Source organism: Macaca fascicularis, chromosome 4 (assembly GCF_037993035.2).
Source record: "Macaca fascicularis isolate 582-1 chromosome 4, T2T-MFA8v1.1".
NCBI classification, from domain to species: Eukaryota; Metazoa; Chordata; class Mammalia; order Primates; family Cercopithecidae; genus Macaca; species Macaca fascicularis.
The window spans coordinates 30,844,179-30,870,433 of NC_088378.1; the positions used below are offsets into that span (position 1 = coordinate 30,844,179).

The 26,255-nt window shown below is 37.7% G+C and overlaps 1 long non-coding RNA gene across 5 annotated transcripts in view; it reads right to left on the minus strand.

The window, feature by feature from the left end:
- LOC123573042 (uncharacterized) overlaps positions 1–26,255 on the minus strand; it is a 56,736-nt gene that overhangs the window by 21,816 nt on the left and 8,665 nt on the right. For 3 of the 5 annotated variants that reach the window (XR_012433420.1, XR_006697772.2, XR_010586225.1), the window contains exons 3-6: positions 22,095–22,162; positions 6,026–6,066; positions 5,289–5,392; positions 4,127–4,191 (exon numbers count right to left, since the gene is read on the minus strand). This is a non-coding gene — a long non-coding RNA (uncharacterized lncRNA). The remainder of the gene's footprint in view (positions 1–4,126; positions 4,192–5,288; positions 5,393–6,025; positions 6,067–22,094; positions 22,163–26,255) is intronic. The other 2 variants (XR_012433421.1, XR_012433419.1) reach the window with 1 other exon arrangement.

Consider the following 26,255-nt stretch of genomic DNA (forward strand, 5'->3'; position numbering starts at 1 on the left):
CATAATGTTTGGATCTTATTAAATAATAAGAAAACCATTTCCTTCCTAAATGTGAGCTACATTAAAATCCCTCTTCAATTAACTTCCATTATTGAGAAGAATCACTATTCTAGGACTGAATCACTTCTTCCTGTTTGTTTGCCCTTTTATTATATGGAAAATGAGAGAGTTCTGTTATAGAAAAATGTGTCTCTAATCCTCACATCAACATTCCAAATTGGGCACTGGGTCTTAATATATGAAGATCTGCTAAATTTATTCAAATTTTATACTAAATCATTGGCAGAAGTAGAAAGTTCGATGCAACGTTTATTAAACCAAGTTTTTGGAGAGGAAATGGCATCAAAATATATTCAGAAGGAAATTTTAAAATATCTGAATTTCTGACAATATGCAGAGTACTACTAATACTGTTACTATTACAAGTAACTAATACCATAACGATCATGTGATATAAGGCTCCTCAAAGAGACATGTTGACCTCATTTGCTCAGAGTGATAAAGGAAACGCCTCTCACTATTCTTATCACGCTCAATCTTTTATTCTCTTGTGGCCCACTACCTTGTTGTTCTCTTATCTGTGCTTCATGAACTGGCCTGTCCTCCCTATTATCAGAAACCAATTTACAAAGAACAGTTCTCGTGAATGTCACCCTGCTAGGTAATCAGAGAATTATTACTACAGAAAATCATTAAGAAATGATGTTTAAAACTACAGAGAGCTAATTAGTTATATTTCTAAAAACAGAAAAGCTGACTCTGGGAATTTCATTGAGCTAACTTTGCCTGTCAGTATGCGGCTAGAGATAGAAGTTGTAGTCTGTACTGATTGTAATCTTTACCATGGTTCTTATGCAAATGTCTACACTTGGAGGTAATCAAATGTTTACTGTTTTTGGTTTGCATCAGTCAAGATATTCTTCTATCTTTGGGGTCTAAACAGAAACAAAGTTACCAAAGTCACTTTAAGTAATTTTACTTCTTACTAAACATAAATTATTTAGTGATTTTAAATGAAGTTAAATACTACAGATACAAGATCAGGCTATAAGACTGTTCTTGGCACTTGATATGGATAATTACACCCTATATTTTATTAATCAGTGTGGCTTTTATAAGGGGACATCACCATTCTGGGATGACACAGTTATGTTTAACTTTGCCTGGTGATTCTGCTGCTGCCTGATGGAAAGGTCAGGGCCCTGCAAAAGCAGCTGGCACCTTGCCAGGTGGGATCCTGGAGTAGCAGAACCTGGCCTGGCAGCAGCATGGCTGACCCCAGCCTTGCAATGCCGTGATTTCATATGATCCAAGATGTACCCCAAATCAGGAGGAGTGACTTTTGGTATGCATGACTATCACAAACATTTTAATGTATATTTAGCAACAGCCTATAACAGCAACAAGGATTCGTGGAAAAGCCAAGTCAGTCTGATCCAGTAGTCTTCATTTCTTATTTAAATAGAAGTTCCTATCCATTTTGAAATCACTGCCCAGATTTTTTTTTTTTATCTTGAATATATACTATATTCTGGCTAAGCACAAAGTGTCTTTATAAACATTTTACAGAACGTTTTGCCTAACTCTAGTAGAGTAAGGTAGAAGACAGCCAGTAGAGGTTTCTTTTTTTTTTTCTTTTTTTTTTTAATGCAGAAGTTTTAATGAGTGGGTTCAAATAAAGTATTCTGGAAGATATTGTTCAAAATATTGTACTTACTCCTGAATTTAAAGCTCCTGAAGATAGGGCCGGGCATGGTGGCTCACGCCTATAATGCAATCTCAGCACTTTGGGAGGCTGAGGCGGGCAGATCACGAGGTCAGGAGATCGAGACCATCCTGGCTAACACGGTGAAACCCCCATCTCTACCAAAAATATACAAAATTAGCCAGTTGTGGGCACCTGTAGTCCCAGCTACTCGGGAGGCTGAGGCAGGAGAATGACCTGAACCTAGGGAGGCAGAGCTTGCAGTGAGCTGAGATATCATCACTGCACTCCAGCCTGGGCGACAGAGTGAGACTCCATCTCAAAAAAAACAAAACAAAACAAAAGATCCTGAAGATAAATAGAGATTGCCAATGAGAGTGAGGAGGTCTGAGCATGGAGATCCAGGGCTACTTATCCTAAAGTGAAAGAAACCAAATTCAAAAGGCAGGCAAATGAGTTATTCCTCTGTAGGAGCAGGGGAAAACTCTTAACAGAGAAAGGAGTGTTTGGAAACAAGCAGGATGAATGTTTTGGCAAAAGAATGAATGCTGATTTTTTTTATGTGAAGAAACTTGTGAAAACACAATCAGTTTCAGAAAAGAACACGGAAGAGAAAATTAAGTTCATATGGAAGAAATTGAAAATAAAATTAGCTGAGTCATAGGTTGTAAAAGTGATTATCTACCTGCTCCTGATTCTCTTGCATTCGCCACACTAACAACGTATCTGTGAAAAATCTTTCAACATGCCAAATTTCAAAAGCACTCTAATTTAAACTTACTGATCAATCTTTTTAATTTTTGGAAATTATAATCTGTAACTGCTGCAACATGGGTATCCATTAGCTGACTCAAATTTAGACCTCAGAAACACAGCAACCCGGTGACGTGGTTAGGCTGTGTCCCCACCCAAATCTCATCTTGAATTGCAGTTCCCATAATCCTCACATGTCATGGTAGATATCCAGGGATAGGTAGTTGAATCATGGGGTGGTTACCCCCATGCTATTCTCTGATAGTGAGTGATTTCTCATGAGATCTGATGGTTTTATAAGGGGCTTTTCTCCCTTTGGCTCAGAACTTCTCCTTTCTGCCATCATGTGAAAAAGGATGTGTTTGCTTCCCCTTCCACTATGATTATTAGTTTCCTGAAACATTCTCAGCCGTTTGGAACTGTGAGTCAATTAAACTTCTTTTCTTTAAAAATTGCCCAGTCTTAGATAGTCCTTTATAGCAGCATTAGAACAGACTAATACAGTAAATTGGTACCGGGAGTGTGGCACTGCTATGATACCTAAAGATGTGGAAGCAACTTTGGAACTGGGTAACAGGGAGAGGTTGGAACAGGTTGGAAAGCTCAGTAGAGGACAGGAAAATGTGGGAAAGTTTGGAACTTCCTAGAGACTTGAAGGGCTCAGAAGACAGGAAGATCTGAGAAAGTTTGAAACTTCCTAGAGACTTGTTGAATGGCTTTGGCCAGAATGCTGATAGTGATATAGACAACGAAGTCCAGGCTGAGGTGGTCTCAGACAGAGATGGGGAACCTTTTGGGAACTGATGTAAATGTCACTCTTGTTATGCAAAGAGATTGGCAGCATTTGTCCCTGCCCTAGAGATCTGTGGAACTTTGGACTTGAGAGAGATGATTTAGTGTAAGCAGTGGAAAAAAATTCTAGAGACAAAGTGTTCAAGAGGAAGCAGAGCATAAAAGTTTGGAAAATTTGCAGGCTGGCAATGCAATAGAAAAGAAAAACCCCTTTTTCTGGGGAGAAATTCAAGCTGGCTGCAGAAATTTGCATAAGTAATGAGGAGCCAAATATTAATCACCAAGACAATGGGGATATGTCTCCAGGGCATGTCAGAGTTCTTCCCAGCAGTCCCTCCCATCACTGGCCCTGAGAACCAGAAGGGAAAAATGGTTTCATAGGCCACGCCCAGGGCCCCCTTTCTCTGTGCAGCCTCAGGACATGGTGCCCTGTATCTCAGCTGCTTCAGTTCCAGCTGTGGCTAAAAGAGAGCAAGGTAGAGCTCAGGGCATTGCTTCAGAGGGTATAAGCCCCAACCTTGGCAACATCCACATGGTGTTGGGCCTGCAGGTAGGCAGAAGTCAAGAATTAAGGTTTGGGAACCTCTGCCTAGATTTCAGGGGATGTACCGAAATGCCTGGATGTCTGGCAGAAGTTTGCTGCAGGGGCAGAGCCCTCATGGAGAATCTCTGCCAGGGCAGTGTGGAAGGGAAATGTGAGGTTGGAACCTCCACACACAGTCCCCATGGGCACACTGTCTAGTGGAGCTGTGAGAAGAGGGCCACCGTCCTCCAGACTCCAGAATGGTAAATCTACCAACAGCTTATGCCATGCACCTAGAAAAGCCACAGACACTCAATGCCAACCCGTGAAAGCAGCCAGGAGGGGAACTGTACCTTGCAAAGCCACAGGGGCAGAGCTGTCCAAGGCTGTGAGAGCCCACCTCTTGCATCAGCGTGACCTGGATGTGAGACATGGAGTCAAAGGAGATCTTTTTGGAACTTTAAGGTTTAATGACTGCCCTATTGGATTTCGGACTTGCATGGGGCCTGTAGCCCCTTTCTTTTGGCCAATTTCTCCCATTTGGAATGGGCGTATTTACCCAATATGTAAATTTAGGTATATAGGTGTATTTACCCAATGTCTTTGCCCCCATTGTATCTAGGAAGTAACTAACCGGCTTTTGATTTTACAGGCTCACAGGTGGAAGAGGCTTGCTTGCCTTGTCTCAGATGAAACTTTGGACTTGGACTTTTGAGTTAATGCTGGAATGAGTTAAGACTTTGGGGGACTATTGGAAGGGTATAATTGTTTTGAAATGTGAGGGCATGAGATTTGAGAGGGACTACAGGTGGAATGATATGATTTAACTGTGTCCCCACCAAAATCTCATCTTGAATTATAGTTCCTATAATCCCCACTTGTCACGGGAGGGATCCTGTGGGAGATAATTGAATGATGCAGGAGGTTACCCTTATGCTGTTCTTGTGATAATGAGTGATTTCTCATGAGATCTAATGGTTTCATAAGAGGCTTTTCCCCTTTTTGCTTGGCACTTCTCCTTCATGCTATCAAGTGAAGAAGGTTGTTTTTGGTTCCCCTTCTGCCATGATTGTAGGTTTCCCGAGGCCTTGTAGGTCATGTGGAGCTGTGAGTTAATTAAACTTCTTTCCTTTAGAAATTACTAGTCTTGGGCAGTTTTTTATAGCAGCATGAAAATGGACAAATACACCTGGCTAGGCAGATGAAGAGTAAGACCAAGCATCCACTCTATTTCCTGGAATATCAGAGGCTCAGGTGCCGGACCACTGGTCAGAAAGCCTGGAAGCTACTCTTCTCTTATGAGGTGTCCATGGTGATTTATTTCTTCCTCACCCACACATCTATCCAAATGCTTTTAAACCTTAATACACTGACTTCATTATAACTTGAACTTCTACTCATCTTATATTGACCTGACTAAATTCCCTCTCATTCACAAAGTGTCATCTTTCATCAACTGCCTGATGAATGATGATTTTTGAGAATTACCAATAGTCTGGGAATTCTGCTGCTTACCTGGGAGAAAGGGGTCTCTGTCTAAGAAGTAGTGAACAATATTTGGATGGAGCTGGTGTTAGTACCAGGCCCTTGCTAGGAAGAAGCAAATCTGTGGCTCTTTCCTACAATACAAAAATAACAAAAAAAAGTTTTTTTAAGGAAATAGTTTCATTGATATGCAATTTATATATCATAATGTTCACCTATTTAAAATGTACAATTCAGTCAATGATTTTAGTATATCTACAGAGTTTTACAGAGGAATGAATTCAAATGGTTCAGGAAGAGTGGAGTTGACATTTAAGTCCTACTCACCCACACCAAGGGGTTCAGACAACATACCTTTCCCCAATACTTTGTGAAATACTTTGTGAAGGGAGTCCTAGTATCCCTGGAGAGCTTGGTGATAGTGATTGTGCTTCTCTGTAGGCCAAACTTTAGAGAGTGAGAACCACATCCAGCCACTCAACTGGAAAATCTAAATGCAACAGGAGTAATTGGATCCTGGGGTGCCCAAGTGGCAGCACTCAACAAGCAAGGACAAGGCGATCATAGTTACTCTAGTGCTCGGAAGAGTCACAGCAGCATCAGAAGACTGACGCACAGACCTATAGCACTAGCTAATTGATCATGGTGTTCCTGGAAGGGAAACACATCGGAAGCCTACTACATTTTTACTTGGTCTGTATAAGCAGAAAAATTCTGGGTCCAGTGAGCAAAAGTCTAACTTGAATCATAAAGACAGAGTTACTGACCTCAATTCCCGGATTTGAGCCAGGTTGCAGACCGAGAATCCCTTGAATAAAGGAGAGGATAGGTTCACTCGAGAAAGGACCCTGGTACACTACCAAAAATGTATATTGTTAATCTTTCTCCCAGCCTTCCCCAAACAGACCCACGGCCTTTTACTAGGTAACTATGCGTTGAAAAAAAGGAAATAATCAGACTTTTCAGGGATTTTTGGTCACTGGCTCTAAACTTATACTGATTTCAGGATATCCAAAACATTACAATGGCTCTCCAGTCAGAATAGGGCTTTATAAAGATCAGGTGCTTATAATAGTTTTAGCTTAGGTCCATCTTAAACTAAAGTGGGTCCTTGAGTGGTCACTAACTGGGTCCCTGAACCCATCCTGTGATCTCTTCCCCAGCTACTGAATGCATAATTGGAATAGACTCACTTAGAAGTTAGCAAAATTCCAAAATTCATTCCTTGATCCGTAAGATGATGGCTTCTATTGTGGGAAAGGCCAAGAGGAAGTCATTAGAACTACCTGTACCTAGGAAAGCAGTAAATCAAATGCAATACTGCACTCCTGGAGGGATTTCAGTGGTTACTGCCATCACCAAGGACTTGAAAAATGCAAGGGTGTTGATTCCTATCACATCCCCATTCAATTCTCCTACTTGTCCCTGTTCAAAAGACAGATGGATCTTGGAGAATGACAGTGGATTATCATAAGCTTAACCAAGTGGTGACTCCAAATGCATCAACTGTACCAGATATGGATTTATTGTTTGAGTAAATTAACACATGACCTGCTACCTGACATGTAGCTATTGATTTGGCAAATGCGTTTTTCTCCATCTATGTTCACAAAACCTACTAGAAGTAATTTACTTTCAGTTGGAAAGGCAAGAAACACTTCACTGTCCGACTTCGGGGGTCTATACAGCCCTCCAGCTCTATGGCATAATTTAGTTCACAAGGATTTTGATCATCTTTCCCTTCCATAAGATATTACACTAGTCCATTACATTGATGACATTATGTTAATCGGACCTAATAAGCTAGATGTTGCAGCTTCTCTACACTAACTGACAAGACATTTGCATGTCAGAGAATGGTAAATAAATTTAGAATCCTTCTACCTCGGTGAAATTTCTAGGGCCCCAGTCATGTGGAACATATTGAGATATTCCTTTTAAGGTAAGAGATAAGTTGTTGAATCTGGTCCCTCCTACAACCAAGAATGAGGCGCAACATCTACTGGGCCTATTGGGTTTTTGAATAAATTGTATTTCTCAATTGGGTGTGTGACTTCTACCCATTTACTGAATGACCTGAAAAGCTTTTAATTTTGATTGGTGCTCAGAAAAAGAGAAAAGCTCTGCAACAAGTCCAATCTGCTGTACATGTTGCTCTGCTACTTGAGCCATACAGTCCAGCAGATTCAGTGGTATTTGAAGTGTTAGTAGCATGTAAGTATGTAGTTTGGAGCCTCTGACAGGATCTTACAGGTTACCTGCAGCACAGGCCTTCAGAATTTTGTAGCAAGGTCCTACCATCATCCCCAAATAACTACTTTCATTTCGAGAGAAAGCTCTTGGCCTGATAACAGACCTTGGTAGTAACTGAATTTCTGACGGTGGGCCATCAAGTTACCATATGATCTGAGCTGCCCATCATGAGCTGGGTATTATCTGACCCAACAAGCCATAAAGTTGGGCATGTACAGCAGCACTCCATATCAAATGGAAGTGGTATATATGTGATGGAGCCTGAATAGGCCGTGAAAGCACAAGTAAGTTACATGAAGAAGTGGCTCAAATGCCCATGCTTCCTACTCCTGCTACACTGCCTTCTCTCTCCCAGCATGCACCTGTGGCCTCATGAGGTGTTTCCTACAATTAGTTGATAAAGGAAGAGAAGACTCAGGCCTGGCTTATAAATGGTTCTGCATGATATATAGGCACCACTCAAAAGTGGATACTATAACACTACAGCTACTCTCTGGCACATCCCTGAAGGGCTGTAGTAAAGATTAATCTTCACAGTGGGAAGAATTTCAGGTAGTACACCTGGTTATGCACTTTTATTGGGAGGGGAAAGGATTAAATGTGTGATTATACACTGACTCATACACTGTAGCTAATGGTTTAGTAGGAGCATCAGGGACTTGGAAGGAATAAGACTGGAAAACGTAACAAATGGCTGGGCACAGTGGCTCACGGCTGTAATCCAAGCAGTTTGGGAGGCCGAGGCATGTGGTCACCTGAGGTCAGGATTTCGAGACCAGCCTGGCCAACGTGGCAAAACCCCGTCTCTACTAAAAAAATACAAAAATTAGCTAGGCATGGTGGCATGTGCCTGTAGTCCCAGCTACTTGGGAGGCTGAGGCAGGAGAATCGCTTGAATCCAGTAGGCAGATTCAAGTGACAGAACAACACTCTTTCTAAAAAAAAAAAAAGAAAAAGAAAAGAAAACTGGTAACAAATACATTTGGAGAAGAGGTATGTGGATAACCCTCTTTTAAATGGGCAAAAATTATACAGACATTTGTGTGGTTGTGAATACTCACCAAAGGATGACATCAGAAGAGGAATATTTTAATAATCAAGTGTCTGGGATTACTCATTCTATGGGTACCAGTAAGCTTCCTTCCCCACTCACCCCTGTCATTGCCCAGTGGACTCATGAGCAAAGTGGCCCTGATGGCAGGATGGATGTTATGCATGGGCTTAGCAACATGGACTTCTATTCAGCAAGGACAACCTGGCTGTAGCCACTGATTAGTGCCCAATATGCCAGTAGCAGAGACCAACACTGAATCCCTGATATGGCACCATTCCCCAAAGTAATCAGCCAGCTATCTGGTGGCAAGCTTATTACATTTGACCACTTTAATCATAGAAAGGGAAGTGTCTTATCCTTACTGAAATATGCACTTACTCTGTATATATATTTGCTTTCCCTACACAAAAAGGTTCTGCCAAAAATACAATCCACGAATTTACAGAATGAATGATGCACTGTAATAGTATTCCATACAGCATTGCTTCTGATTAAGGAACTCACTTCACAGAAAAAGAGATAAAGCAATAAGCCCATGCCCATGGAATTCACTGGTCTCACCATGTTCCCCACCATCATGAAGTGGCTGGCTTGATAGAGTGGTAGAATGACCTTTTGAAGACACGGTTACAGTGTCAGCTATGTGGTAATGCCTTGCAGGTTGGGGCTAGGTTTTCCAGAAGGCTGTATATGTTGAGTCAGTATCTAATATATGATGCTGTTTCTCTGATAGCTGGGATTTATAGATCCAGGAATCAAGGTGGGAAAATGGGAATGAGATCACTTCCTCTTACCCCTAGTGACCCACTAGCAACGTTTCTGCTCCATGTTTTCGTGACTTTATGCTCTGCTGTCCTAGAAGTTTAAGTTCCAGACGGAGAACTACTTCCACCAGGAAACACAATAATCCATTGAACTGTAAGTGAAGACTGCCACCTGACCTTTGGGCTCCTCATGCCTCTGAGTCAACAGGCAAAGAAGAGAGTTATGATATTGGCTGGGGTGATTGATCTGGATTAGGAAAGGGTACTTGGACTACTTCTATACAATGGAGGTAAGTAAGAGTATGTCTAAATACAGGAGATCCCTTAGGGCAGTGGTACCCAACCCTTTTGGCATCAGGGAGTGGTTTTGTAGAAGACAATTTTTCCATGGATGGGGTACGGAGATGGTTTCAGAGTGAAATTGTTCCACCCCAGATCATCAGGCATTAGATTCTCATAAGAAGCATGCAACCTTGATCCCTTACATGTGCATTTCACAATATAGTACGTGCTCCTGTGAAAATTTAATGGCACTGCTGATCTGACAGGAGGCAAGCTCAGGTAACAATGCTCACTCACCCATCATTCACCTTCTGCTGTGTGGCCTGGGTTCCTAACAGGCCACAGACCGGTATGGGTTCAGAGCCTGGGGGTTGAGGACCCCTGCCTTAGGGTGTCTCTTAGTATTGCCATGTCCTGTGATTATGGTCAATGGAAAACTATAACAACATTACAACTAGCCTAGACTCTTCAGGAATGAAAATTTGGGTCACTCCATTAGATAAGGACCCATGATCCACTGAGGCGCTTGCTGAAGGTAAAGGAAATAGAATGGGTAGAAGAATGAGTGACAGAAGAAGGAGTTACAGGCATCAGCTGTGACCACACGACTAGTTATAGCAAGAAGGACTGTAATTTTCATGACCATTTCCTCTTTTTATGAATATATTTGTGTGTGTCTCTCTCTCTATATATAGACACATACACATATATAAAGCAAATATCTTCATTTTCTTTCCCTTCTAATTCTTTTATCATGTAACATGAGACGTGTTGACTTTACATTGTATTTAAGTATTATTAATTTTACATTATAGTATTTGAGTTATAGGCTATCAGGAGAAGAATAGACATCACTCAGGTACTTTACCTTCCCTCCTAGGGAAGGAGTTAGTACATTTTTTATTGTATGCAGGATAATTGTGTCATGTCAGGCAGAATTATGACCTTGTTTTTGGAGATTAAGTATAGTTTAGGAAGATGTATACAGGTGTCAAGTTAACAAGGCATTAGTTTGTGATTATTAATTTTATGTGTCAACTTGACTGGACTAAGAATTGCCCAGATAGCTGCCTAAACATTATTTCTAGGTATGTGCATGAGAATGTTTCTAGAAGAGATTAGCATTTGAATTAGTGGACTAGGTAAATAAATTTTCCCTTACCAATGTGGGCCTGAATAGAACAAAAAGGTAAAGGAATGGGTGGATTCATTTTCTTTGCGGGAGCTGGAACATCCATCTTCTCCTGTCCTAGGACATCGGCACTCCTGGAGCCTCTGGACTCAAACTGAGTTACACTACTAAGTTCCCTGGTCCATCAACTTGCAGATGACAGACCATGAGTCCTCTGGCTTCCATAATCACATGAGCCAATTCCTACAATATATTTCTATGTCTACATTAATATTGATATCTATCATTGCAAACACGCTCATCTGCCAAAGCTGAAGTATGGCACCCCTACTCAAGGAAGCAGTGTGGCTTCTACCTTCCAAATCTCATGTGAATGACCCTCATCAGCAGAACTTAAACAGTATCCAGAGTCCTGCTGGCAAGGGATTTTGGGAAATTCAGTTTCCACACTTCCAGACCTTGCAATACAATGAGACCAGAGGTGAATGGAATGAATGCTGTTTGCCAAAGACAATATCCAACATGAAACCGTTAAGGAAAAGAATCAGCATTGTTTGAAGAACAGATAGAGTGTAAAAAGTACAAGATATAGTAGGTCTCTGAGAATACAGAGGAAAAGAACCTTAGAAAAAGATGAAGGGGTTATAGTAGATGTGAATGACAGAGACTAGTACTCCAATCTCATTCCTGAGAGGTGAGAAGCAACACTGAAGACTATAGTAGAAATAAATTGTCCTCATTTGAAAAAAATATGAGGAGGTAGATTGAAATTCATTTTAAAAATTCACACTTAGATGTTCCTAGCAATGTTCGATAATTTCAAGTATTATAAAAGAAACAGGTCGAGAAGCATCTCAAGCAGATTTTTTAAAACTAATTTGCAAATGCAGAAAATTTATATGCTATAAATGAATGTAAATTTACACACAAAACTTTCTATAACTGTCATCTTGATATAAAGTCTATTGTCACTAATGGTTAAAACATAGGTGTATTGAAATGAGCTAATTTTAGATTTGTCTGATGTTCTTTTGGGTTATATGTTTAGGTATCTTTCTGTCAGGTGATCTCCATTCTCAAGGATTCTCTTTTCCCTCCTTTTTCCCCAGATGACATATGCACAGGGAAAAGTATCCATGTCCTCACAATAAGACAGAGGCCAGAAAATGGCCTCTGAGCTGCATAGATCCTCATGTGCTCCACTGGAAAGTAAATTCCTTATTTCACCCAGTTATTGGACATGCTACATCTGTGTTTACAAAGTCACTGCTGTCTCCGTTGGTTTTGGGGAGATACTGTGCAGAAATACCCCGCCGAAGTCTCTGACTTTGGTATAGCCTGCTTTCAAGAGGTCCCAGCATTCCAAAGCTTCCTTTTCTGGACCTCAGGCCTTTTTTGGTTCACAGTTCTTTTTGCCTGACTGTTTTCCCAAACAGAAGTCTCCTAGATGCCAAACAAAGGCAATGGTAATCTTGAATCTAACTAAGGGCTCTCCGTCAAGATACCTCCCTCGGGTACTTCTACTATGTCACTTGGTTGACATCATTTTTCTTTTAGACAGTGCCAAACACAGAGTTTCTCTATGTTTTTCAGTTTTCTGGTCCACTCTTTAAAAAGTGAGACACTAGGCTTTCTGCTTAGGATTTTTTTTTAACTTTCCATTTTTATTGTGTACCTTTCCATGCCTCTTTGAGATCTGACCATAGGGCAGGGATGAAGAATGAAGAGAAAAGAACAAATAGAAACATTTAACAACAACTTGGTCCTTCTCAAACCTTCCTCTTTCCTATTTTCTGGAATTTTCCGACAGCAAAGCAAACTTCACTCTCTATTTTGGTGCAGAGTAAAACAGTGATCAGATTTGCAAAATCTACTCTGATATCTAAAAGGAAGATTTGGAATTTATGGAATGCAACAAAGCCTACCTTTCAAAATTAGTGTGTCATTATATAGACTGTGTTTTAAATTTAAAACTCAAAGCTGAATAATCACTTTTTAAAAATCTTTAGGCCCTTCTCTACCCATGAGCAATGATGATTGTCAGTGGGTGTGAGAGCTGTGAGAAACCTAAGAAAAAATATATGGCTTAAATATCTCAAAAATTATTCCTGTACATGCTCAAAGGAACAAAACTACAATTAGACTTGTCCTATACAAAATGGAAGAAAGTGGAACTATAAATAATATTGTGAGATAAAATATCATAATTCGTGAATTCCATATGAAGTCAATAGTAAAGTATGATCAACCATACAAGAGGTCAGAAAATATACAATTCATATTCTCCTCCTGAAAAACTCAAAATCACTGAGTGACAGACTAATTTATTAATTTAAATTTCAGTATGAGAAAGTAGCTTTAAGAAGATTCTCATTAGCATTCTATTCCAATGAAATGCTTTAACTTAAGTGTAATTGTTTTATAAACAAAATATTATTGAATTCAAATAAAAACTATTCTTAAAAATATATATAACGTAAAAATATAATTTAATAACAAAAAGAACTCAAGTATGTAGGCCTAGATTTTATTTTCAAGGTTATTAAGTAGTAGTGGTAGACATAACAAAATTACTAAATTTCTTATTTTACATAATAAACAAAGTCTTTATATTGTTCTTTCCCTATATTATACTTTTCTCTTTGTAACAAAATTATGATGATAACATAAGCTCGTGAAAACAGGTTAAATAAAATGTTGGGTGAGAAAAATAGCTTATTTTATTTCATCACATCCTGAATAAACTTCTACTAATTACTAGCAGTTTCTTCTTGCCTTGACTTTCTAATTATTTTGTTTTTAAATTATATCAGAAGAGAAAATGTAGGTTCTTTTTTGTAATTAAAAGTTTGAACTTAAAACAGAATTTAACATCAATGTTTGTGAACTTTTAAATACTGTAGTGAACTTTCAAATACATGGGACAACATGAAAACAAATAAAACATAGTTTATATCACAATAAGAAAAAATAAATGTTAATGGTGTTAATATGGCATAAAAAATAATAATAAACAAAAAACATCACCCACAGCTCTTGAACTAGTTAAATCCTCATATGCAAAGCTTTGCAGATTAGGATAGAACAATTCAACTCTATGCTACTTCCAATAACCGCAATGACAAAGAATAAAAATGAAAGGTAGATCAAAGAGTTATCTGGCAAAAACAAAATAATAGGAAACAGTCCTAGAGGAGTCAATGAAAAAGCCCACATTCATAGGAAACTTCGCAACTTTAAAGATATACATTATCAAGCAAAAATTAACAAAACAATAAAATAAAATAAAATAAGAATAAAAGAAAAAATATCTTAAAAGAAAAAATAAATGTATTAAATCAGGAAAAAATAGAATAAATGAACCCATGAATTATTGGCAATAAAATTAAGTCAGACAGGTTTCTTAAAAATCTGATTAAGGAAAAGAAGACAAATAAATAGAATTAGAAAGAGAAAGGGTAGAGACAGCAAATAGAATAAAATGTATAAGAGATTACAATGCAAGACTATGTAATTGTAATAAATATGTAAACTCTGAAAAGGAAGATGTTCTTGAAAGATATAAACTAGCAATAAAAATGTATAAAAATTAGAAAAACATGAATTGAATAAGAACCACTGGCATAATGGAAAACTTTTCAAAAAATTACTCCAAATTCTCCAGGGATTGCTTTACTAGTGAATTGTTCGAAACTTTAAAGGAACTAGTAAATTCAGTTCTTTATAATTTGTTCCAGAACATAGGGAAAAAAAAACATGGAAAGCAATCAAATCTATTACATAAATCGAGGATAATTCTGACAGCAAAATCTGACAAACATTACAGAAAAAATTCTGCTAAATACAGATCTCTCGTAAATGTAGATTCACAGATGAATCAATATTTGGAAATGTATATGCCTGGCATTTATTAGCTACCCAATTAATGTCTCCTACATCACTAAAGAAAGCAAGAGTATCAGAATGAATTTTCTCAGCTTCCTGACCTGACATCTACACATTTGATTCACATATGAATCTATCCTCATCTCATTTCCATTTCAGAGGGAAAAATATCTTTTCTTTGTGCAAAAATAAAAACTTCCAACTATGCTTTGGACCCCAATCTACAGGCAAATAAGGATCCCTGCTCTGTCAGTTACTTCTTCGTGACTTTATCTTAAGCCTCTTTCGCTCTATTGATTATTTCCTTTCAGCTATTGAAAAATTATCCCTCAGTTCCACATCCTCCTCATTCATGACTTACTTAGTGAGCACTTACAAAGCATCAGATGGACTTAAGAGTCATAACCAGATAAAATACACTCCTTGACTTCAATAATCTTTCCCTCAGAGGAAACCAGCTAAGTCCACCAATTGCAGGGCAAGAAGGTTAAGTGTTAAAATGTGGCTATGCTCAGGTACCACTGGAGCTAATGAAAGAAGGGTTTGGGAAGTCTTCCTCTCTAGTCAGTGCCATGTCTTTATTCTTTCCTCCATTGATTATTTTCTAAAAAACAGTAGATTCCATTTGTCATCTCAATTCTTTACCTCCCATTAATCCTTCCTTCCACTGCTCTCAGAAATTCCCTGAAACTCCCTTGCCAGAGTCAAAAATAATTTTGTGTTGAAAATCCAATGATATTTTATTCCACGTGATGTTTTCCTTCCTTGTTGCATTTTATACTATAGATCATTACCTCCTTGAGACTTCCATAACTACAAGCACTTCTGCTTTTATTTCTTCCACTTTGGCCATTCTTACTTACTCTTTTTGACAGATTCCTATTCTTCCAGATAGCTCTTTATTATGGGTGAACTGTGCTGTCCAGGAACACTGGCTGCTTTCATTTTCTCAATCTGCACACACTCTCTCAATACACATTCCCTCTCATCAAGTTTCATGGTTCCATCCACTACCCAAATGTGGCTTCTCAGTCCCTATCTACAGTCCAGATTCAAAACTACAGCCCTCTACTGAATTTCTCCAAATGAATGACTAATTGGTATCTCAAAGACATGTCCAAAATGAACTTAGTATCTTCTCAAATCTTGCTGCTCTCTACGCATTCTACCACAATGTAAAGCATCACCGTGTACTCCACTGGTCAAACTGTCCTCTGTTCCCTTCTCTAGTCCGCTCCCCAATCAATCTTGGACATCAGGTCCAAGTCTCTGTACTTGTTTGTGTCTTTTGAATTTGTCACCTCTCTGCCATGATATCCTCAGGTTCAGGCCATCAGTAATTATTACTTGTATTACCACAAAAGCTGTGTACATTGTGTCCTTGTACATTAGCATCCTGCTAATATACCTTTTTAAAAATTTTCCACTAGGAATATATTTTAAAGGGCAAATCTGCTAACTAAGGTCACTCCCTATGTGTAAATTTCTTCAATAATACTTCCAGATTTTTAGCAAATTATACAAGGCCCTCATGACATCACTCCTATGTCCCTCCTGTCTCATCTCCTGTGGTTGATAGTTTTGTGACTATGGTTTTTATTTCTTAGCCCACAGTAGGTATATGTTTTGACCAGAGTTTGAAAACCAAAGTCTACATGCACATGAATGCCCTCAGCTAACTCCCATCTGTTCTCTTCACTCTCCTTGTGACTATGTCAATCACTTTTTTACATAAAAACTGTCATTTCCCACTCCTCCCCCAGATTATTTACAGGTTCTGATTTCTCTTAGTAGTGAGATACTAGTGGCCCTTTAGCAGCTGGTTCTATCTCTACACCATCAGTAAACACTCTTCTCTAAGTATTCTGCACTTCAGGTACACTGGACACGCCTAATTTGTAATATATTGCAAGGCAGTTAGATGTTCTCTAAAAACTTGAAAATTTGTTTCCAATTAAGGATTCAAATATTAAAATCAATATAAAATGAATAAGAAAACATACAAAATCAACATAAAACCAGAAATACATTTCATTATTAACTTCTTGGAATAATGGAATGACCTTTTGGTTTTTGTTCTTTTTAGAGACAGGGTCTTGCACTGTCACCCAAGCTGGAGATGGGAGTGGGGAGCTATTTGGAAGAGGGGAAGCAAGAGGACATAAGTTTGGCCATAAACATTTTATAAGGAGATAGTGTCCTGTGGGCCAGGATGTCACTGACATAGGGACACACTCTTCATGTTATCACGGTGAAAGGCTCACATGCCTTCTGCATTTAAAGCAGATGACCTTCCTCTGATCTCACAAAGCAATTTTTGATCATCCTAGTCTTTTACATGGGGACAGACTTCTCTGTATAGGATGACACAAAAGTTTTGGGCAAATAAATTATATTTATCATAGTAGATAAATAAATTGGAATTCTATTTCCTTATATTGTGTTTTGTGAGTGAGATTTGCTGGTCTGCATTTATGTTCCCCATTCTTTTAAATCTGGAACACTAAAGAGACTGAATGATTAAGTCCGCAGGGCTGAGTATAGACTGAAAGGTACTGAATTCGCCAGGAAAAACAAACAAACAAACAAAAAAACCGATAAAATACTATGAAGGACTTGGATGGCCTTTCCAGGTGACACTTCCTTTGTCTCACTCTGAGTCTGTGTACACATTGCCCTCTGTCAGCAGAAATGTGATCTTCTCTGAATCTTTCCTCTCTCAGGGTTCAGTCGCTGCCTGGTGCACTCTCACACCACTTTCTTATTGCCTTTTCTCCCTTTATCTTGCAATCACTTGTTTATATGTCTGTGAACTCCCATGCCTGGCACATACTAGATACTCATAAATGTTCATTTAATCAACTAACTCACATCCTGGTCTTTGGTACAATTCTTTTCCCTTTATTTTCCTTTAATTATTAGACTGAACACGAAACAAGGTGCTTTCTTGGGAACCAAGACTGATGCTATTATCAAATAAGACTTTTTCAATTCACTGCATCTACTCATTTATCTTCCAATTATTTTCAGCCTCAGTTAAGCACAGCAGCCTCTATGGCATGGTTACTTAACTCTTCTTGCCATAGGATCTAGATGTGACTATAATTTTTTTTTGTTTTGGTTTGGTGTGATTTGTAGCCATTAATACCACTGGGCTCACCGTCATGTACCATTTTGTCTTTCAGCAAAGTAGCCATTTAATATATAATAGAGGAAGGCTTTGAGTTCTAAAAGGTCTTGACTGTGTAAAATACTCTTGTAACCTGCAGCTTATAGAATCAGGGCATGTCCTAATGGTTCAGTAGTTTAAGAGGTGTTTGAATTATTAGGTGAGGGAAGTCACTGTAACAGTTAAGCAAAATAACTAAATACATCTGAAGCTATATAATTTAATGTATTAGGAGCAGATCTTTTGAAAATTTCCAGAAAGTTATCCAATATCCTATTGACCAGCATTTTAAGACAAATTTTATAGCTCAAACCCTCAACTTAAGTGCCTATGTCGTCTACTGAGGGAGAAAGAAATGGCATAATGGTAAATCTAGCCATAGAAAAAGAGCTGTTTTTTTGGTACGCTACTGTTTCCCAGCAAGTATTGTAATTGAGAAGAAACTTCCCTTAAATGTGCTAAATCAATTAATTACCCCCACACACTTGCTTTAATATCCTGCACTATTGAAACAACTTCCAGATGTCACATTTGCTAATAATTCTTTGTTCATCATGTTTCAGTAAGTCTACTGTATTACTGCAGCTAGGAACGAAGAGAGGCACAGAACCGTGGCCCTTTGATATTTTAATCACTCTGGTGATCAGCTATATCTTGGCATGGACACAAACTAATTTGCTATCTTGGGTAAATAATTTACTCATTTTCTACCTTCCTTGTCTGTAAAAAATGGGAGTAGTGATTGGTGGTGCTGAGGAAGCATTAACAAAAATGGATATAAGGAATTTAGTGTTTTGCAAAGAACTACACATGTGCTTAGTAGTAACCATAGTTTGATGTTCCTCATGTTCTTGCATGAGGAGGACCTCATTAACTCATTTTCCCATTGAGAAAGTGTGTATGGCAACATTGTGCTCTGTTTGCTATTAAATGCAGTCTCTTTTTGTTTAGAGTCAAATGCTTGTTTTATTTTAGCACACTTTAAAAAAATGTTATTCTAACATACTCAACAAATTAGATTTCTGAAATCCACTGTTGTGAAGAATCTGAATAACATCGTGTTTACCCTAATAGTAAGTTTTATTCATTAAATGCCATTTTACAACATGAAGAGATACATTTGGAGTTGTTTTGCTGCTTTAAATTTTTTAGAACCTTTAAAATCACATCATCATTAGTTGAACTTATTCTTAAGTTTTGGACATTCTACTAACATAAAAGCATGAGGCAAATTTGCTTTCAATAATTTTCTTCAAGCTTTGTATTATATTAGAAATAACTCATTTATAGAAAATCTTTTATTGGATTGGTGGTGAGAATAAATACATAGTTCTCAGTGACTTTTATTATTTATTATAAAGTAATTTGGCAGGGTGTTGTGTAGGCAAGTAAACGAAATAAAAGATTAATCAGAACTACCAATCTTTTTCTGATTTGCAGAGTAACAGAAAACAGCAGCCCAGCCCTGTTTTAGTCCCTGAAGGTTTAGTTCAGTATGTGCCAGTGATGGAAAACATCGTCCGCCTATAAAGCAACAATTAGGGCTGGTTTCCATTGACTCAATCAGTTAAATGTAAAAATACAAAAGACCAATATAAAATAAGCCCTCTTCTGTGAGGCTTCACATGCCAGAAACGTGAACACCCTTCGATATGTGTTACTCCTGCTATTTACCAATGCTCCAGTGGAATTTTCAGGTTTAAAAGTTCATATTTTAATTGCAGAATTGAATACATAAGGGTAAAAATCAGCAGGTTTTTTTTCCCTCCGTTATAGTAGAGTTTAGGGAAAAAGACATGGCTGGAAGAAAAGAGACCGGCTATAGTCAAAGTAAAGCTAACAGAGAAATTATTGAGCTTCTTGGTATATTTGTTTTCTTACATGTGCCTTCTATTAATGCATATAAAATATTAGAAAAAGTGCAGCCTACTCAAATTTGCCAGCATTCTTGGAAAGAAGCACTTTACTCAGAAATATTTTTTGAAAGAGGCCTTATTAACATATACACAGCTCTCCATGTATTTTGATGACAGGGCAGTCGAAGTTATTTGTGTTAACATCTAACTATACAAGGTAGAACCTTAAAAATCACCTAGAAAGAAATGTTAGAGAACAATTTCTGGCTTGAGAAAGATGTGAAATTAAGATGTTTTCTGGAAAAAGGCTAATATGATTACAACAGCTCTAGGTCTTGAAATGCTACTGTACATTCACTAATAATCAAGTATTTATTATTTACATACACATACATTTTGAGTTATATAGAATGAATTTAGTTTAAATGAATGTCTGAGATATATAGAATGAATTTAGGCTAAATATAGGAAATATCTACCTGGCATTGAAGGTAGAGAATTGACAGTAATCACTAATATAGTTGTCTTCAGTTATAGCAAATAATATTGTGGCATATTAGCTACGTTTCTGCTTGAGAGGAAGGGAGGTAACTGGTGGTGCTTAAAGAGTTTTTTAATTTAGCTCTTCTTTAAAAGTGTACGAAGAAGTCATTACATTAATAAGATGTTGCTGTTGTTATCGGTCACTTTGTTAATAACCTTTCAACCAGTTTGATGTGTTCCAAAAAGATCAAACATTTTTACAATTGCCTCAGAGGATGTGAAAAGTACTTAATTCCTATAAATGCTTCTTCTTCTAAAATTTTGCAAAAACTGATATATTATTAAATTAGCATAATTCTGCATCACTTGCTCCCTGATGACATAGGGCCTTTGCTTCAGATTGGTAGGAATACGTATAGTTTTTCATTATTCTTGGTGGGTAGAATAAAATAAAAGCTTCATGTCTCTGGGTTCTCTGCCCCAGGCCTGGTGTCATGAGTATTTGTCCAGTTTTATTCCAAAACAAGAAATTAAAAGTGAAAGAGGGGAAATTTCCATTCTGGTTAGAATGAGAGTAGGGATGAAACAGAGAATGACCAGGCTTCCTGCTGAACCTCCATAATTTATGGAATAAGAGTTAACACTTCTTAATGAGCTGATGATTACCAGGCCTTTAGCCATCTGGCTCTGCTTATGTCTCTCACCTCATCTTCAGTCCCTTTTCTAGTGTTTCTACCCTCTCAGCATACCAAACTACTTTCAATCTCCTCAGCGTTACATCCTTTCATCTAAGAATCTTTTAAGTATGACTTCTTCTGCCCAGGACGTGCTTTCCTCTATTCAGGCAGTAACTAACTTTAGCATGATTTTCTTCTAAGAATCTTGAGTTAGCTGGTTTTCTTTACTTGTATTCTCATTATGTTACCTACTGTAGATTGGTGTGTTCAAATTCTAGCTCATTGTTCTGTAATGGGCTTTCATGCAATGCAGTATCTTTTTCTAGAAAGTTCTTTGTATCTAAGATTCTGGATAAAAATTAGATTCTGTCACTTAGATGCATCTGTGGAAGATATGTAAGAAAGTGAGATGGGATCATCTTTTCACACCTTTCAGCTATTTCTACTGGCTCACAAGGTGATAGAGACATAAAACTTTTCTACCATAGCAAGCTAGTTGCAAGGGGCAACAATGATATATTTGTATTAGACCACAGCTATGAAAAGGTGGAGTTCTTGTGTTCAATAATTATAATGGCAGCTCAAACAAAAGTCCATTAAGGTAATTATTTCATATTATGTAGAGGAAAGAGTGACACAGTTTTTCATTATGTCCTATAGTTTCTAACAATCATGTTTATCATTATCATAGCAATCTTTTAATCAAGCTCTGTAGAAACTTTGTGTTGCAAATTTAAGAGCAGTAGGTAGAAGGTAAATTGATGAAACATAAGTTAATCCAAGGTAGAACTATTAAACACAGATCATCTTTGTTATTTGCATCTCTAGGCAAGCCTCAATATAAGGTTATCTATGACACTGTTTTACAAGCGTTACTTTGACATTTGCAAAAGAAACTCTATCATTCTATCTCATATAACATTATTCAGATTCTCAACTACATGAGAGGAAATAGCAGTTAAATATTGATATGTTTTGGCTGTGTCCCTACCGGAAGCACATCTTGAATCGTAGCTCCCACAATCTTCATGTGTCATGGAAGGGACCCTGTGGGAGGTAGCTGAATCACGGGGATGGGTTTTTCCTGTGCTGTTCTTGTGATAGTGAATAAGTCTCACAGGATCCGATGGTTTTATAAGGGGCAGTTCCCTTGTGCACACTCTCTTGCCTGCCACCATGTAAGATGTGATTTTGCTCCTCCTTCTCCTTCTGCCATGATTGTGAGGCCTCCCCAGCCATGGAACTGTGAATCAATTAAACCTCTTTTTCTTGATAACTTACCTAGTCATGGGTATGTCCTTATAGCAGTGTGAGCATGGACTACTACAAATACTGTTTTGCACTTCTATCTGTGTGAAAAAAGAAAATGAAAACAACTTGTATCACCAAAACCATTTCATAATAACTCCCCATTACCTTAAGTACTAGACAAGGTAGTATCTTAATTTTCCCATTTTTTTCTGAGACTAAGCTCTATAAAAACTGAACACAATCAATTATTCAGTGCTAATATAAACAAATTAATAGAAGGCACTCAGAAAGTGACAGGAGAAATTAAGAGTGTGCTGTCATAAAAGGTAGAAGCAAAACAAAAGGCAAATCTATATAAGGGGATTGGAAATGATAACAGGTTAAGTCATTGAACAACCAACAAGGTGATTTTGGGGGTATGACGGTGGAAGCAAGCAGATGGTCTAACCCTTGAAGTCATAAGTTAACTTTGAAGCGCTGTTTGGAAAGGGTGTGGCTATCATAAATTTGAAAATTATTACATAAGTTCATTTGATTACACATTAGGATCCATCATGCTGTGAACTCTTAAATTTCTCTAACCACTGTCCTGTCGTGCTCTTATTTTGAAGGGCTAATTTCTTCATGATCATTTAGCTCCCCACTAAAATCCTACTTCTGCAAGGTATCTCCTGAATACCTCTAAATAAAAGGATTCTATCCCTTCTTTCCTTTAATACATTGTTGCACTCTTTCTGAGGTCAACATTATAGTCTGTTGTATGCAGTTACTTAACTACAGCACTCTGTAGTCCCCTGCCTCAATGCTGCTGGTAGCATTATGCATTTAGATGATTCCCTGTGAACCTTTATTGAATGAATGAAAGACCTGGTACAGTTTGCCAGAGCAGATATAGTGAGGCACATCCTAGAAAACAAAGCCCCATAATAAGAGAAATGAGTCTCAGCTCAGCCAGTAGCTGGCTTAGTAACTAAGGCAGTCACTAAGGCCTTTAGCACCTTGATTTCCTCATCTCTAAAGAGATCTCTAAAGCCTCATCCAATTTAAATGCTCTTGTAAAATCTGGATGCTATCATATACTGGAATAATACCTACTTGAGTAGGCATCACCAGTACATAAGTAGGTATAGAAATAAACAATAATGTGGTAGTTAAAGGAAACCCACAGAATTATATATTTACTTCTTTAGTTTGTACACATAGAAAGGGTGCCATAAGATATTCTTTTGTATGGAACATAATTCTGAAAACAATTTTCCACTAAAAATGCTACATGAACTGTAAAACTCCTTTAACTGAAAGTGTTTCATATATCCTAAAAAGATACAGAAACCCAAAAGAGAAGACCATGTTAATGTTATGTAAACTGATGGTAGGAAAGGATTAATGGCATGCAATCTTCTTTAATGAACATTTTGTGTCATGACATAAGGAGGTGTCATTTCACCAAAGGAAAACAGAGGTTACAATCTAATTCCTCTGTTAATGGTAGCTGGTTATGATTTTTTTTTGTTATAACCTGGTACCATCCCTACTGATGGTTATGATTTTTATATAAAGATTGATACATGTCCAGAAATATTTAACCAATCACAGCCTAAGAAGTTGAATCCTTCTTAAGCTTCAAAAAAAAAGAATAAGATAATAAAAGAAAATGTGGGTCGTGCATGTCTATGTGTGTGTGTGCATCTGTGTGCATGCACGAGTGTGTGTGCATGTGCACTGGTGGCAAGGACAAAATGGAGACATCTTCCTTTGATTATAAGGCTGGTGATTTTGTTACATTATAACTTTTACTTTTTAAAATACATTGTTGACTTAAAGGAAAAAGTGTTGTGAGTTAACTACAAAAATTGTGGTGTGGCTTTGAACCACTGTGAAGTCTTTGGATGTAAAGATGACATCTCACATTTTCTTTCAGCTCATGGCACCTAGTCCAGTACCTGGCATATATTAGGTGTTCAATACATGTTTATTGAATTGGGTTTCCATTTGTGAGACCCACTCACTATTGATATATTTTTATCAGGGCAGTAATCATATGAGCAATCACAAGACCATTAAATTGACACAAGGAGTATTAATTAGAAAGAAAATTTCAACATTCACAGGCCCTATTTGGCCCTTAAATTATATGGTCCTTTATGATTACATGGTTCTTTATAATAATTATATGGGCCTTATCCCATATGGGCAGCTCTGACTGATAAGCCAAGGTAATCCTTTCCCCTTTCCAGGTTCTAGGATTCACCAACACCAGAATGGTTGCTATGCCATCCTTTTCCTTACTCACAATGCTTAGTCATTTGTGACATAGATGAGTGACTCCACTGCTGGCTCAGACAATATCCCAATCAGGTGGCTCATTCTCAGATTCGATACTAATTTCCGCAACCAATACTTGTGAATGTGAGTACATAAACCAGTCCCCTTTCCATTTAATGTAAACCTTTATTTTTATTAATTCCTTGAATTACCATATCTTTTTTCTGTATTCCCACCAACAGAATCATCTCAAGCATTTATGAGCTTTAGTCATCAAGTAAAATACTGACTCTATCATCACTCCACTCTCAAACTTTATGACCTTCAACTTTTAAGCCTATCATAATAGCAAAGATCGTCTAACTCTTTGATCAACTCCTAGAGATATCTTAGAAATATCTGCCCTAGATTTAGAAATAAGTTGTGAATAGGAGTATAATCTAGAAAATGGAATTTTGTTTAAAAGTAAAAGTGAAGAGAGAGAGAGGGGACGACAGAGAAAGAGGAGAGGAAATGAAAAAAAGAGAAAAGAGGCAGAGATAAGGAGTTTCTACAAATTCACTGAAAAACTTGGTCAAGCTGTAATTTCAGCCACTGTAAAAGCTGACCGATTTCTCATTGAAAGCTATCAGACACTCTTCTGTTTAACAACAACACATACCATGTATTCAAGAGCAAAAGTATGCCATTCATCTAGGAAGATAAAAAGCTGTTTGTCTGATTTCTTAATATGGGAAGGAATACAAATAAAGATTCTTTATCCTCCTGTTCTTTTTCTAGGACTTTCAGCTGTTTAAGCTGAAAAATGATAGTGATGATGATGGTTATGATGCATCAATGGGAATATTGCAAATATCTCTGCCAGTAAGAAAGAAATAAAGTTTTAAAAGCTGCAGAATTTCCTACCCCAACTCAAAGATAAAGCAACATTAAAAGGCAGAAATAGGTCCTTCTATGTAGGCGTAGATATCCGCATACATTTACTCGGTCTACCACGAATCCCATGTGGTTTTTCACTCCTCTGAAGTCCAGATAATGAGTCAAAGTGAATGGTACAACCAGCTGACTTAATACATTCATTCCAACTGCTGATCAAGTCCAATCAAATCAAAACAACAACAAAAAATTAGCCAACTGAGTTCTTTAGCTGTAATGGTTGATTGAGCAAATAATATAGCCAACAGTGCCAGCCAGACTAAGATCTCAGCCACTCATTGGCCAGTTAAAGGAAGGCAGCCTCCTGTGACTGGCTATGTAATGGCTCTTTCTTCAGCTGCTCAGTCTATCTTGGGGTAAACCCAAAACAACTGCTGAGTTGAGAGGTTTATATGTTTTAAAGAACCTGGAATAAAATATTATATTTTGCTTAGATTTAGACCAGTGTCAAATCTTATCACTCCACTGGCTGGCTGTCACTTTTGAGTTTTCTCTGAATGTTAACTCAACATCAACAATTCAAATTTTTCAACTGGGTTCATTTGCAGCCAAAAGGATCATGTTATTAGAACATTCAAGATACAGATTAAATTGTGTATCAAGGGCTGCCTGCCATCTTAGCAGTATGGAGGCATGTATTTTCAGGGCTGTAGCTGCTGCTTGTTTTTGTGCATGAACAGGAAATATTGGTAAAAAAAAAAATTGTGCTGTGAATGACAAGAGTAGAAATGAAAAAGTATCATTGAATGATTTTCTATAGTGATGAAGAATGAAATTTTTATCACTTTCAGCTTTGCTCTTACATCTGTTTCCTGGAAAGAAGGCATTCAGTGCCAGTAACAAGTATGCTAATTACAATTTGGGCCATAGCTTCAAAATCTTTAAGTAAATGCTGAATGCTTTAGTTCAGTCAGGAAATTTGCTAAGACACATTTCTTCTGACAGCTGCCAAGGAGAATGTCTGTTTTCAATACTTGAAAGATATACTAT